The 14,980-nt window shown below is 41.4% G+C and overlaps 1 protein-coding gene across 1 annotated transcript in view; it reads left to right on the top strand.

The window, feature by feature from the left end:
• Positions 1-14,980, top strand: part of LOC132769363 (large ribosomal subunit protein eL32) — a 262,210-nt gene that overhangs the window by 56,253 nt on the left and 190,977 nt on the right. The window lies entirely within an intron of this gene.

Here is a 14,980-nt window from a genome sequence, read left to right as displayed (position 1 = left end):
AAGATGCACCCTGTTTTAGTGATGTTTATATGGGAAAAGCACACGCACACGCACACACAGGAGCCCCCGGCGGCACAGTGGGTTAAAGCACTGAGCTGCTGAACTTGCTGACTGAAAGGTTTCAGGTTCGAATCCAGGGAGCGGCATGAGCTCCTGCTGTTAGCCCTAGCTTCTGTCAACCTAGCAGTTTGAAAACATGCAAATGTGAGTAGGTCAAGAGGTACCACTCTGGCAGGAAGGTAACAGCCATGCCAACGATATGACTTTGGAGGCATCTATGGACAACACCAGCTCTTCGGCTTATAAATGGAGATGAGCACCAACCCCCAGAGTGGGACACAACTGGGCTTGATGGCAGAAGAAAACCTTTACTTTTACTTATACACACGCACACACGTTTTCTGTTGGTACTGAAATTAGTGTGCATTTTAAAATCTATGGTATCTTAGAACTGCAAAAATACAGGGTTATTGCAGCGATGTCAGCAGAAGCATCATTCAGAGGGCAGAACTGCTACTGTTATGTTGGAAAGCAGGCAAACTCTGATGCTGCCACTGGCTACTTTGTCAGGTTTCCATTTCTTCTGTGAGCACCCACCTGGAAAAACATAGTCCATTGTTCAATACATATATATTATTTAATTATGTGTGATGAATTCCCTACCTACCTCAGAAAGGCAGGCCCAGAAAGCTCAGCAGCTATTTTAGAAGGGTGCCTGGGGGCATCCATCTTAGAATCTCATTTCCTGGAGGGGGTGTACTTAGGAGCAGCTTGGAGGGAAATGAGGGGAGTTTGTAATTGGCTGGGAGAGAGGGGGAGGAGCCTAACTAGTAAAAAAATGACTTTAAGGGCGTTTTAAAACCTGACAGCTCAGTTAGGGTCTGTGTGTCAAAGAAGGAGGAGTTTGGGTTGGGTGTGAAGGAGAGAGGAGTGAGGGAGAGTGTGTGTTAGAGGAACAGAGCTAGTGAAGTCTGAAGTTGGTCAGTTAGCCAGCAGAGTTAGTTAGTGAAAAGATTTACAGCTATTGGGAAGGATAGCTGGTGGAGTGGTGAGACAGATCCAAAAAGGAAAGGACTGTCTGTGTGGAATTTAGGATTACTAGGCAGAGAGGAATCCTGTAAGTAGTTTCTGGAGGGAGAGAGGAGTGTTATTTGCAACTAAGTTTTGAACTGCTTAAAGAAACCATATGCTTTTATCCAATATTGAAACAGCTGAATGCCTGTTTTGTTCAAGTTCTCTCAAATAAACAACATTGTTCTTTGTTCACAATCACTGCCTCAGTGTGCCTCTGTGTGTGAAGATCTAAAGCAGTTTATAGACGAGATCAAGGTTAAATGGTGGCAGCGTGTATTTTAAAAGAGAATCTCTTCAGTGTTACATCAGAGAACAAAGCCTGAGTGTGAATCCAGCACATTCTAGCCTAAAGATACCTCAAGACAAGCCAAGGGCTTAACATTTCTTTTAAGTGTGGTGGGAGCCAGTGTTCTTTTGAAAGGTTTTTCAGCCAGAAGATTGTTCTAGCTTATTCAGCTTTTGATTTTTAATTAAAGAAGCCACATTCCATTATAAGTGGTTGGCAAGAGATTGGGATTTGTTCATAAATAATCCCTAACCATTATAATTTGGTGTACAGTGGTTGGGATTTGGTTAATAATCCTTTATATTGGTGTCAGCTTCTGGGATTTGCTAATAAATAATCCCCTATCTTTTATAACATGCTTGCCTGGTTAGTTCCAATCAGTTTTTGCTTTTGGGGCTTCATTGGTCCCGCAAGGACTTTGTTGCATAATGTAAAATAAACCATGTGTAGTTCATGTTTGATCAGACCACACGCTGCCTTGCCAGAGAAAGAAAATATGCCATTCAGGTGAACAGGAAAGAACAAGTAGTTTACTCTTCTTAATTCAGAACAACAGATGTACAGTGTGATCAGTGGCACCAACTCATATAATATCCTTTTATGAGAGATTTAGAATAGTTTTTCTTTTGTCCATGTGGATAAACTTCTTCAGCAGCTCATGAAGCAAGAGCATACTCCAAACTTTGACCCCCCTTCACTCTTCAAACTGTCTCTCGCTACATCTACACAGCTCAAACCTGAACAAAAATGTAACAGTACCAAAAAGTTCCAGGCTCAGCCATCTCTCTGTGCATTGCCTGACCAATCGGCTTTGTGCATCTTATTTTACAGTTGACATACACATTAACACATTAACTGATTCCTTGCATGTTCCAACAGACTTCACTTTCAGAGCATACGAAAATAATTTGATCTTCAGTGTAAACAGAAAGGAAAGTTAAACTCAGTTATGCATCTCTTTGTTCCTGGTTTCCAGCCTTGTGACTCACTCCTTTTGGAGTTCTCTTTTCTTTCTGCAACCTAAACCTTAGCCAATTTCTGTAGCCCATTGGTATCAACTCTTTCCTTTGTGACTACAATCAACAGTCTTTTCCCTAGAAATGAATTTGCCCCATCTTTCTTCTCCCCAGCCTGATCCTATTTAACTACCAACTAAGGCCTCCCGCAGCACTCCATCCATGTTATCAAAACAAGTAACTGAAGAATTATTGTTAGTAAATCCTTCTTCATTGTGTAGACATTTTATAGAGTACTCAATGGCCACAAACCCACACACCTAATGAATGACAATCTCTCTACAATTGATTGAAGTCAGTACTACCATGGGCAATTTAAATGCCACTGAGGCTGAATCAGCAAGGAGGAATGACGTTCTAGACCTCCCACAACTGCCAAAATCTGTCACGAAAGCAGACTGGAGTTCAAAGAAAAGAGTAAAGAATGGCGGTTTTTTTCCTATGGCAATTAAAGCTCCCGCTTGAATTGCAGCTTTCACTGGCTTTATGGAAAGGCATCCATCTCCACATGCATTACTATGGCTCATTAACTCTGAACCTCATAGACCAAGTACTCTAAAATGGGAACATTTTCTCTGAGATGCAAAAGTTCTGTGATGACTCAATAGATTGTGATAGTGACCAGATGTAAAGGTAGGCTGGGTGCCTCTCTATAATAATGATATAGAACAGGATACTGAAATGGCATATATAGTAAAAGGCGAGCCAAACCTGTTGGAGTTCACACTTTCACACAATAATTGATAGTCCTGTCTTCCTTTGTCACTGATGATACTAAGATGGATGTTAGCTGCTCAGATATGTAAACTCCACCTTAGTTGTGCCACACAGGAAATAATATCCTTGTTCAGTGGTTGATCCTTTTAAAAATGATTGAGTGGAGGAACAACTGGAGTGGAGCCTGCTGGCCTGCTTCCCAACTGCTTGTCCAAAAATATATCTACACTCAAATATGTTGACTCAGTTGTGCTCCTTGAATGGTAGGGATCATTTATATGGTAACCTATTTCCTATAGCTCCAAGCAGACTGAATCCTGGACCACATAGAAATTAGAGAAGAGCAAGATCTCCTTCCCTCTTTCTTTCTCTCATACACAAACACACACACCTGACACCCTAAAGCACCTATCTCTGCCAACATAAACATGCTGAAATTGCTGCAATAGAAAGGGAAGAAGATATAGATTCTCAATACAACTGGTCTGTGTTGTTTCACCTACATAACATGTCAATATTTTCACACTTGAAAATGCTAACAGCTGGCTAAAATACTGAAGAGGTTACAGAGATCATCTCCGGTTGCTGTTATTACATTATAACTGCCTAAGGAGAATACAATCCTCAGTCCAATTAAACCTGCATCAACCAGGAAACTGAGCCAGCTTGAAGTCAAAGAAAACAATTTCACTCAGCACTTGCCTGAACTCTGGCTGGAGCAAAGCACAGTCCGTCTGCAAGGACGGCATTTATATTTAACAATGACAGCTATTGGCTTTCAAAACTCATAGCTGGTAAAGGGTGTCTGTTATCCCATCCCGCTTTTTAGCCCCTTCCCAAAGGGAGTGTTTTCTTTGGCTCAACAAAACATGGATTCAAATTCCTTCTTTTTGTGTAATGCTAACTAGATGCCCCTAAATCATCCACGCAACATGATTTCATTTAATTTCATGTTTCCTCCAAACAACTCTGAGCAATACACTTGGTGATCCACCTTCTACTCATGCAAAAGATTTATAGCAGTGATTCTTAACCTGTGGGCCAAGGACCATCAGTGGGCCACGAGCATGAAAATCTGGTCCACGAACCGCCTTCCTCTTTATTTTATTTATTTTATTTCTGCTCCTTTCACACCGCCTGCCACTCCTTCCTTGTCGCTAACCATGGCATATGTTTTGTATCAGAAACTAACGCTGATGTGGTCTATCCGATGCAATTCTCTGAATCAGCACTCCAAAGTGAATCCAAAGTTGACCAAAAACCGATTCATAACCCTTTTGGTACTATTGTTGGAGAGTGTTCCCTGGTCAAAGTTGTCCTTGATTAAGTGGTCCCTGGTCAAAAAAGGTTGGGAACCACTAGTCTATAGCATCATCATCCTGTTTCCCATCATGTTTGTCTAATGTCTATTGCTTTTCTAAACAATGTGCTGAAAGTAATTTACAACACAGAAATGGCTATACAGGAATATGAATGCATATCAATACATCAATAATATAATAGCCACTGAACCTAAATCTTTTAAAGGCTTCAGATCCTGTCTAATCTTGAAAGTTAAGCGGGATCATTCTAGTTTGTGTTTGAATGGGAGACCACCAACAAATAGCTGGTGCTGTATTTTAGAGGAATGTGAAATTTGAGCATTCCTTACTGAAGCAAACACTATGAAATTCATGGGATCACCATAACTGCTGGAGGTCTTGTAAAAGCTGGAGATTCATGTTTAAGGATCTGAACAAACTAATATCACAAACAAAGAGTTTCCAAAGCATTGCAGGTTAAGGAGCTTACGGTGTTTGCAGTGCTCTCCCAGTAGCAGACAATACCGGAATGAGTAATTGTGCCAAGAAAGGTCTCTCCAGGTGCCTGTTGTCCACTCCCTGTGGCTCCGATATGCAGTGCCTTAAAAATGCTTCAATTGGGATTCTGAGAAGCTGCAAAGTTGAGTTTTATGGTGACATCAGATGGTGCCATAGATTAAAGCACTGAACTGTTGAACTTGCTGACCAAAAGGTCACCAGTGCAAATACAGGGATCAGGGTGAGCTTCCGCTGCCAGTCCCAGCTTCTGCCAACCTAACAGTTAGAAAACATGCAAGTGGGAGTATATCAATAGATACCACTCCAGCAGGAAGGTAACGGTGCTCCATGCAGCCACATGACCTTGGAGGTGTCTACGGACAACACCAGCTCTGGCTTAGAAATGGAGATGAGCACCAACACCCAGACTCAGATACAATTGGACTTAATGTCAGGGGGAAACTTTTACCTTTACCTTATCATTCAACATAACTGCAACAGTGGAGGTCCATTATAATTACATTGATAATGCTGGATTTCAATCGGGATTGATTACAAAATCCATTCAGCCCTCCAAATTCACTGGCATTGGGGACAAAGGACCTCTGTAAAAGTGAAAAATTACAAGTAATAAAATTACTATTTTTTTAACCTGAGACAACATCTTTCTAGAAATCTCTAGGTCCTCCAGCATGACTATGGTCCATTTTCAGCAGAAGTTGACCATAGCATTGCACTGGAGGAGAGAGATCTCTAGAGAGAACATTTAATCAAATCTGTGAATAATCAAATCCATAATCAAATAATCAAATCAAAATGCCTCTAGAACATGGCCATATAGCCAGAAAAAAACCTTCAACAATCCAGTGATTCCAGCCATGAAAGCCTTCGACAATCAAATCCATAAATGTGGAGGACCAACCAGAAGAGAACCATAGAATTATTGGCTGCACTGTGGAGTTGTGGTGCAGTTATTGCATTTCCATGTATATTATTTTAAATGTGTGGTCTAACATCTATAACGGACTACTCATGCAAATATGTCTGTGTTGCAACCAAGGGGTGATCATGATGATATTAATCAACATATTTCCCCCCAGAAACAAAAACTGACCCCCTGCCCCCCAGGCTGTGTGTATGCATAAACACACACTACATTGAATGACTCAATTGCATGTCTGGATTGTTTTAATTAACTGTTTAGAAACTAACACGTAGCTTCGGAAGTTGTGGCAGTCAGACACCATCCTCAGCTGCTAAAGGAAATGAATGCGGCTGCCCTTGTAGAACAACCCTTGATTGAATTTTGTTAATTAGTCCCATGTTATCCTTTCCTTAGGACTGGAAGATTGCCACACACTTTCAGCTTAGCTCTATTTCACCCAATTGGCATTTATCATTGTTCTAATTAACAAGGGCAAGGAAAGATTGAATGCATCACAGCTGGGGCCTCGTTCAGGTCTCAAGAAAGCTTTTAGCAGGAATGAAGAATCGAGGACAAAAGGAAAAGGCTTCAATTTGCATGGCAAAGGTGCAAGGTCCCACAAAATGACACCGACTTGGGTATAAAGTGCCGCATGAGCCTTTGACCTTAGTTTACCAAACTGGGGTCAAGCCTTTGGGCAATCAGCCATCTTGGAAAAATTTACATGTAGGGCTTTGTCGCACCAGCCTGTTGTCTCACAGTAATCACATTGTTTAAGCAAAATGATACATAAGAGTATGGGAAAATTCACACCTTCTATCTGTCCAGTAGTGCTATAATGTCACTTCAGAGATGCAGCATTTGTTTGTTTGTTTGTTTGTTTGTTTGTTTACTTATTGTATTTATATATTGCTTTTCTCACCCCAGGGGAGTCTCAAAGCAGTTTATAACAAATAATAGCAAAATCCAATGCCTCACATAAATATAAACCAAATAATAGTTCTAAACAAAACATATAACTAAGCATTAAAATCAATAAGAGAAGTCAATATAAAATAAAACAACAATTAGACAGGAAGATATAACAATTAAAACCACCTAATAAAAACAATAAAATTACATGATCCAAAGTCTTTTGCACTGCCTCACTTGATCCCACTGTGCTTCCTGTGTCTGTTTTATATGTCGTGCATGTGCAATGTTCAAAAAAGTTGCAGAGTACAATTTTGATGCTTCTCATAAATGAATGGCTCTCCATAATAACTGTGGCATGCTGTCAACCCATTGCAGCAGCTCAATTGTACAATTTACAGTCAAATAAAATTTAAAAATTAAGATTAAATTAAACGTGGGGGATGGAGTAAAAGCAACATTGTTCCTGTGCACTCTATTGAGGGAGAGGAAGGGGAAGAGGAGGAAAATTGTGGCCACTCACACCACATGACTGACAGAAGGTCGGAACTGCAATGGAACCAAATAGTCGCACTAGAAACAATTGTTGAACAGTGATGATATATTCAATTCTCCCATCAATGAAAATATTTGACTCAATGCTGAAAGAAATTCAATCAGCAACAGGAGAGTCACTGCATTGTGTGATAAGAAAAGATCAATCACTAAACTTAAGCCCCTTCCACACAGCTATATAAAATCCACATTGGACTGGATTATATGTCAGTGTGGGCTCAGATAATCCAGTTCAATCACTAAACTTAGGCCCCTTCCACACAGCTGTATAAAATCCTAATTGGACTGGATTATATATCAGTGTGGGCTCAGATAATCCAGTTCAAAGAAGATATTGTGGGTTATCTGCCTTGATATTCTGGGTTATATGGCTGTGTGGAAGGGCCCTTAGCTAGTGCAATCATGCAACAAAGCTATCTGTGATAAAGTTCTTAGACAAACAAATCTTTAAGGCCTCCTTTAGAACAAACTTGTGAAACTATAGGTACCTTCTCATCCTGGTTGCCTCCATTCACCTTATCTGATAATAGTTTTGTATAGGAACAAACAGACACAAAATAAAAATACATCATTATTCCTTCACTTTCAACTGGTAAATCAGACTGTTTGTTACCACCATAATACTGGCAATAAGAGTTCAGTCTTTTGCAACCTAGACTAATCAATTTACAGTGTTCCTTCACTGCTTCGCGGTTCGCTTTATGCGGCCTTGCCATGTTGTGTTTTTTCCTCCCCCCCCCCCGAACTGCAGGGGGAGGAGGAAGAGAAGGAGGGGAAGGGCAGCCAAGCAGTCCTCCTCACTGCCTCCTCTGCTCCCCGCTCCTTCCTCAGAGGCCTCATCCCAGCCTGGCAGCACCATCAATGGCACCCAAGGGGCCTCAGAAGCCAGAGCAGCAGAGGCGGCAAGGAGGAGGAGGCTCTGCCAACTCTGCGGCACCCTCCTTCTCCTCGCTGCCTGTGCTAATGCCAGCTTTGGAGGCCCCTTGGGCACCGCTGATGGTGCTGCCAGGCAGTGCCATCAATGGCACCCAAGGGTAGAGGAGGAGACCACTGCCGAATGGGCGGAACGTCCCTATTTCACGGATTTTCACTTATCGCGGGGGCTCCTGGAACAGAACACTCACGATAAGTGAGCAAACACTGTAACTCTATATTAGTCAGATTTTAATATTTATTTATTTAAAACTTTATATTCCGCCCTTCTCACCCTGAAGAGTTGTTCCCTTTATGACAAAGTTCTCAACAGCTGATGCTTGTAAGCTTGTGTGCCTACAAAGTGGATCTTACATTTTAATACACTGCAAACCGAGTTCTCATGCTGTCGTAATGCAGTCATTATGCAAATAAATGGTCTAGCATTTTCTGTTGTAATTTGCAGCATTGGGGTAGGTTTTATACTTCAGACTTCTCATGTGGGAAACCAGGTCCTGTCCAACGTTCCCCATCCTGTCGAGTGTAGATGCTGTTGAGAAGCAGCTCCCAATCACAATCAAAAAAACCTTAAAACACCAAGCAAGACAAACAGATGGGTGTCCTTCATTTGGCATCCAAGACTTTACCGTTGCTGGATTTTGCTTTGGGTTTTTTTGCTCACAGCTTTTGGTTTCTCTTCTTTAGCATCTGTTGAAAAAATTGAGAGTAGGAAGCACGGAGAGAGGAGCGAAGCACAGATGAATCACTGACTTTTGTTTACAACAGAAGCAGCACCATCTGAGGCTATTTAATCTCACCCACCCACCTGCCACTTTTTAGCCAGTAGGCCTAATTTGTCTATCAAACCCATAAAACACTGACACAGAGCTAGACTGGCCTCCAGCAGTTTATATGCATCGTCTTTCTTCCAAAATTGAGAAGGCAAATGGGCCATCAGAGCTGGCATAGCCAAGTCTCAGACTCTGAATAATTCAATACAGGAGCCTGATGAAAGGCCAGTGCAATCACCCTGTGGTAACACTGTGGGTTATACACACCCCGTATCTTCCTAGAAGGGTAGGAGGGATAGATCCATGGGATGAGAAGGCTTCAGTCAGAAACTAATCTTTTTCCTAGACTATCAGGCTGAGACGCTGGCCAATATCATGCTTTATTGACTGAGACCAATTTAACATCTTTGATCTTTCATGGAATAGCGAGATCTGCGGTATCCCATCAAGCACCAATTAGACTGCTGTGGTGCCCTACAACCTCGCAGTTAGACAATCAAGTGAGCTCCATGTAGGCGTTCTCCTGACTCTTTGAGTGAAGCATGCTCTAACAGCTGTACCAATTTCTGCTACTGCTATTGCCTTCAAGTCGACTCCAACTTATGGTGACCTTATCCTAGGGTTTTCTTGACAAACATTTTTGGATGAGGTTTGCCACAGGTTTACTATTAGACTGTGTGCTGGAACTGTATAAGTTCCAGTTCCTTTTGTTAGGCTGACTCACCCACAACTTGAGAGTGGGCCATTTTATGTTAGTTTTATGAGGGTGGAGTTTAAGAAAATGTGTGAACCATTTTGTCTGCCCCTTTGCCTGAGGAAAGGAAGCCATTTTAGATCATAGACCACCAGGGGATCTTGGAACCAAGACGTGAATGCAGTTGGTCCCAGTGAGATCCAGGCTTGGACAAGCAATTTCAAGCCAATTTTTGTAAACCAATAATTAGTTAATCAGTAAAATAATTAACACCTTGGGCATTGGGCACCCCAAAGACCCCTATACCAGAGACAGTGAGCAAAGAAAACTGTCAGCTATTCTCCTCAGAAATTATCCACAACTGACAGGTTCAGGAACAATCAGTAACTTTTCGAATTTTAAGTATGCTGTGTGGAAATCATTTTAGTGCCTGGTTGGAGATAGACCCAAGACCAATTAATAAATTGTTATAATTTCCTCAAAGCAACAGCATGAACATTGATTCTGTGTGGTTCCATGTTCAAACAGGAAGGCAATCCAGCATCCCCAAGCTGACAGAAAGTTAGGACACATTAATGCCAAAGAAACATTTTTGGGTGCAACAGCACAAGCTGAAAGACTGGGACTTGCCAAAGATGATTCATTGGGTTTTTACGACTGAGTAACAATTTGAACAAGGATCTCCCAGAGTCCTATTCCAACACTCAAACCACTGCACCACACTGGCTCTGGCATTTTTGGAGTTGGCTATAGGGATTTGGTCACACCAACATGCACAACTTATAAGGTATTTGAACTTTAATTGAGCTACCCAAACCTGTTTCGCAAGATAGGTTCAACATCCTGAATAACATCTTGGAAGTCCAATTGTACAATTGAAGATCAAGACTTTCTGGGATGTACACGATGTGTTTCAAAGACAATGCTTGGAACACAATTAGAAAACTTAGTATTTTGATGTACTAAGACCTATTCTAAGTTTAGTATTTTTCCTTTGCAAAAAAAAAAAATTAAAGATGTTATTTTTAAAAACACCTTGGAAGTCCAGACTGAAACACACATTGACATTGAAATGGAAACTACCAGGTACCACTGTACTCAGAACTTTATTCGAAAAAATGACACTGTTACGTCATTGTCCACATCTATCACTAAGCAAACAGATTTTTTTTCTCGAGGTGCAACATCCACAATTCCTTGAGGATGAATTCATTTCCTGAAAGGTTGATCAGAATTTCCAAGGGAAAGCAAAGACTGCATATTTATCAGCTGTGTATTCTCTTTGGTATGATGTGGGTCGTGCTATTATCCTTTGAAGTGGAAGCAAACTGAAGGCATTTACCCTCATTTTGCCATACGGGTGGCAACTTGGCAGCACTGAAGGGATGCCTTCTGTTGTCTGCAGTCAATTTCACAGATAAGCTGGAAGGTTAATGCCAGAATTATTCATCAATTACAAACAAGAACAATATCATGGATGAGTATTTCTGTGACTGCACTGAAGACATACAACATTTGGAGCTCGTTAAATGAGTTAACACACTGAGAATTCCCAGTTCTTAAAAACATAGCAAGTTCCTCCTCCTTAAGATTGTGAAAATCAAAGGTCAAAAACCGGCAATTTTTAAACCTTTGGGCAGCATTGAAGTGCTCTGTGCAGGTGGTGCCCTTACCCAGGAGTAGCACGAATACTTCTAAAAAGAGCAGCAAATTAGGGAAGACTGGCTCAGACCATTATCTTGCTGTAATTTGGAAGATGTACTAAAATTGATTTGCATGGAAAGGAAAAGCCACACCAGTTGCATTACATGTCCCAGCTATTCCATGCGTTCTCAGAGATGTAAATATTTATGTATTTATGCAGAATCCTTTATAGTCCCTATCACAATTCCCCTCATGATGATGAGAAGAGCAGCCAAGATGCTTCCCGACTGACCAGAGAATGGATCGTCATCAACAGCAGCCTTTGCTGCCTGGTAAATGGAGATTCAGAAACTTTAATGGTCCCTCCATAGCATCTAAATTATGGGCTACACGGGTAGCATGAATATATAACAGCCTTAAGAATGCAACTCCAAGTTATACATTTGGAATTGCACACTTAAGTTAACCATTAAGTTAATATATTAGTTAACCACTTTTTAATCCCTTGCTAGGAGAAAGACAGGATACTACATATATACATACATACATACATGTATACATACATGTATACATACCTGCATTCATATGGGATTTTTACAGGATTCTGGCCTTATTCCTGTATGAACATATGCATGTATACATGTATACATGTATGTATGTATGTATGTATGTATGTATGTATGCATTTAGTATCCTACCTTTCTCCTAGCAAGGGATTAAAAGTGGTTAACTAATATATTTTGAAGGGAAATAAGAATCATAGAGTTGAAAGGGGCCATCGATATCACTCAAGATCCAAGCTCAACACAGAATTTCCAGGTAGAGCATCCTCAGCAGTAGGTATCCAGCATCTTTTTGAAGAGTTCTGGAGAATGAGACCCCCACCACCTAGCTAGGTGATTGTTTCGATTGTTTCAATAGGCCCCTTCTAATGTTCAATTGAAATCCAGCCTTACATTCTGGGATAGCAGAGAACAAACCTTCCTCCCTCCTCTCTGTGACAGCCATCAAAGTATTTAAAGAGTGAAGTTGTGCCATCCCCCAGTCTTCTTTTCACCAAGCTAAACATGACTGACTCTCTTGTGTATTTCATTCTCTATACCTCTTCTCACCCTTGTTGCCCTTCTCCGAAACCATTCTTGTCTGTATCCTTCTTAAAATGAGATGCCAGCAATTGAACGCAGTACTCCAGATGAGGCCTGGCCAGTGCAGAATATAGTGAGGCTACTACTTCCCTAGCCTTGGAAACTGCAGTTCTATTCATGCAGGTTAAAGGGTTATTTGCCTTCTTTGTTTTCCCCAATACAGAAATAAGAAAGATAGGCATTAAGCAAGACATTCTGTTGTGTGAGGGAAATGCTAAGATGTCACCCACACATTCTGTGTAAGAATCTAACTGGATTCGCAGGTGGATCTTCTTTTAGTGCACGAGGGCAGTCAGCAAGTCCCTTGGGGGGCAGTGGGAAGAGGGCAGCATCTGTCCCCCCTGCATGTTTACTGCCTGAGGCTGCTACCACACTCTGCCTTGGGCTGGCCCTGGGAGATAAGCGGTGAGAAAAGCCTTACTTGCCAAATATCCACATGTCAGGCTCCTCTCCTGGGATTTGGGGAGGTGACAACCCTACCAAGTAACCGCTGTTACAATTTATTCCAGTTTAAAGGTGGCAGCTAGAACAAGTCCCTGAAGAGTTGTCTTTTATTCCTGAAACCTCTCATTATCCCCGCTCTACCTCGCCCAGCCTCCTGCCTGGAAAAGCGCTGGCAAAGTCAAGGCAGCCCCGCTGCCACCTGTTCCCAATCAGGCTGGCAGACGACTTGAAGGAGAATAATTAGCAGCTGCCACCACAGCCCCTTCAATTAAGATGCTAATCAGAAGCATTAAGAGGAGAGAGTGGAGGTAAACCCATCCCAGGCTCTGAAAAGAAAAGTTGCATTATTCATTTTTAATAATAATAATAATAATAATAATAATAATAATAATAATAGCAATACCAAAGGCTAATTGTGTTAATATAGGCAAGGACATGCTGACTTGAGTCACTCAGATTCAAGAAGAACCTGTTCACCAAAAAGAGAGGAAGATGGATCTAAAGCAGGCATGGGCAAACTTCGGCCCTCCAGGTGTTTTGGACTTCAACTCCCACAGTTCCTAATAGCCTGGAGGGCCAAAGTTTGCCCATGCCTGATCTAAAGCCATTGGTTCCTTCATCTTGTTGCTATTACCTCAGCAGAACAGCTCTGCCTGAACCTGTGGGCAGGTATGCCATGCCCTTGAAGATTTCACAAGACAAAAACTGGGACATAACTATCTGAGTAGTATTAGAGGCTGCAGAATAAATACTGTTTGACATCACAGGAACTGCCATGGCTCAATGCTATGGAATTCTAGGATTTGTAGTTTGGGGAGACGTTTACTCTTGTCTGACAGAGAGCTCAGATGCTCCAACAATCTACAAACCCCAGCATTCCATCAGGTGGAGCTACTACAGTTAAAATGGCATCAAGCTGTTGCAATTCTAAAGTATGGAATCAGTGCCTGGCCAAGATGGCAATAATTATTAATGAGGAAGAATGCCCAATTTAGGAGAGGCCTCAGCTGTTTGCTTTTGCCTAAACCTACTGGGAAGGGTAAGATTCCTTTCTTTTCCCTCTTTTGCACTTTGAACACAATTTGCAGCTACTGGAGTTAGCTGAGGAGGAAGGTGGGGAGCGAGAGGAGGAAAAGAACTTGCACACTTTGAAGGCAGCTGAAAAATTGGGATGACAAAGAGTTAATCTGAGCTCTTCCCGACAAATGGGGACAGTTGGGGAGTATGGTATAGCTTTCTCCAGCACATGATGGCAAAATTGCAGGGAGGAAACTTCTGTTTGTTAAAGGCTTGTCTGTTATATAACTGTTAAAAACAGCATAAGGAAGTAGTTCTCAATCTGTGGGTATGCAGATGTTTTGGGCTTACAAGAGTGAGGCTGACTCAAGACATGGGAGGAGAGCCCTTCTCACAGATAGCCCTGATCATATCAAGAAAAACAAAAAATGAACCCAGGAACTCTGGTGTAAATTCATTCATGTCTCCCAGTTTATTGAGTGGGGATTGTGGAAACTGAAGAGACTGTTTCCTGGGGGTCAGAATGTGTTTAGACAACATTCCAAAAGGCAATTCATGAAAAAAAAAGTTACTGTAAGACAAGGGCACACTCTTGCTATATGTCTTAATGGAAACACGTATCATATTTAATATTTGGGATCCAATTTCTTGATATTACTCAAGACCATTCAGTGGGTTTCCATGGATGAATGGTGATTCAAACCCTGGTCTCTCAGAGTCCTATTCTAACACTCAGATGCTAGCTCTCATGCTAGTTCTTAAAGACAGAGTGTCAGCAGATGTAAATTGTGTTTGCCATGCATTGGCACAACCAAGAAGATTAGCTCAGGGAAACATTTTTATGTAAGTTTTTCCATCAGAAGCAGATCAGAGAAAACACTTGGTTTAGGAAAGACGGGTATTCACCTATGACAAATCCAGGACTTCTTAACAAGTTCTCAGCCTTTTCAAATATTCACATTGAGCCTTCTTGCCTGACAACAAAGACATTAGCTCAAATAAAGTAGAACTTGGAGAAAACTACATTTTTGGACAACAACTGCCTGATT

This window comes from Anolis sagrei, chromosome 2, assembly GCF_037176765.1.
Source record: "Anolis sagrei isolate rAnoSag1 chromosome 2, rAnoSag1.mat, whole genome shotgun sequence".
NCBI classification, from domain to species: domain Eukaryota; kingdom Metazoa; phylum Chordata; class Lepidosauria; order Squamata; family Dactyloidae; genus Anolis; species Anolis sagrei.
The sequence above is the reverse complement of the archived record's forward strand: the minus strand, read 5'-3'. Positions and strand labels throughout refer to the sequence as shown.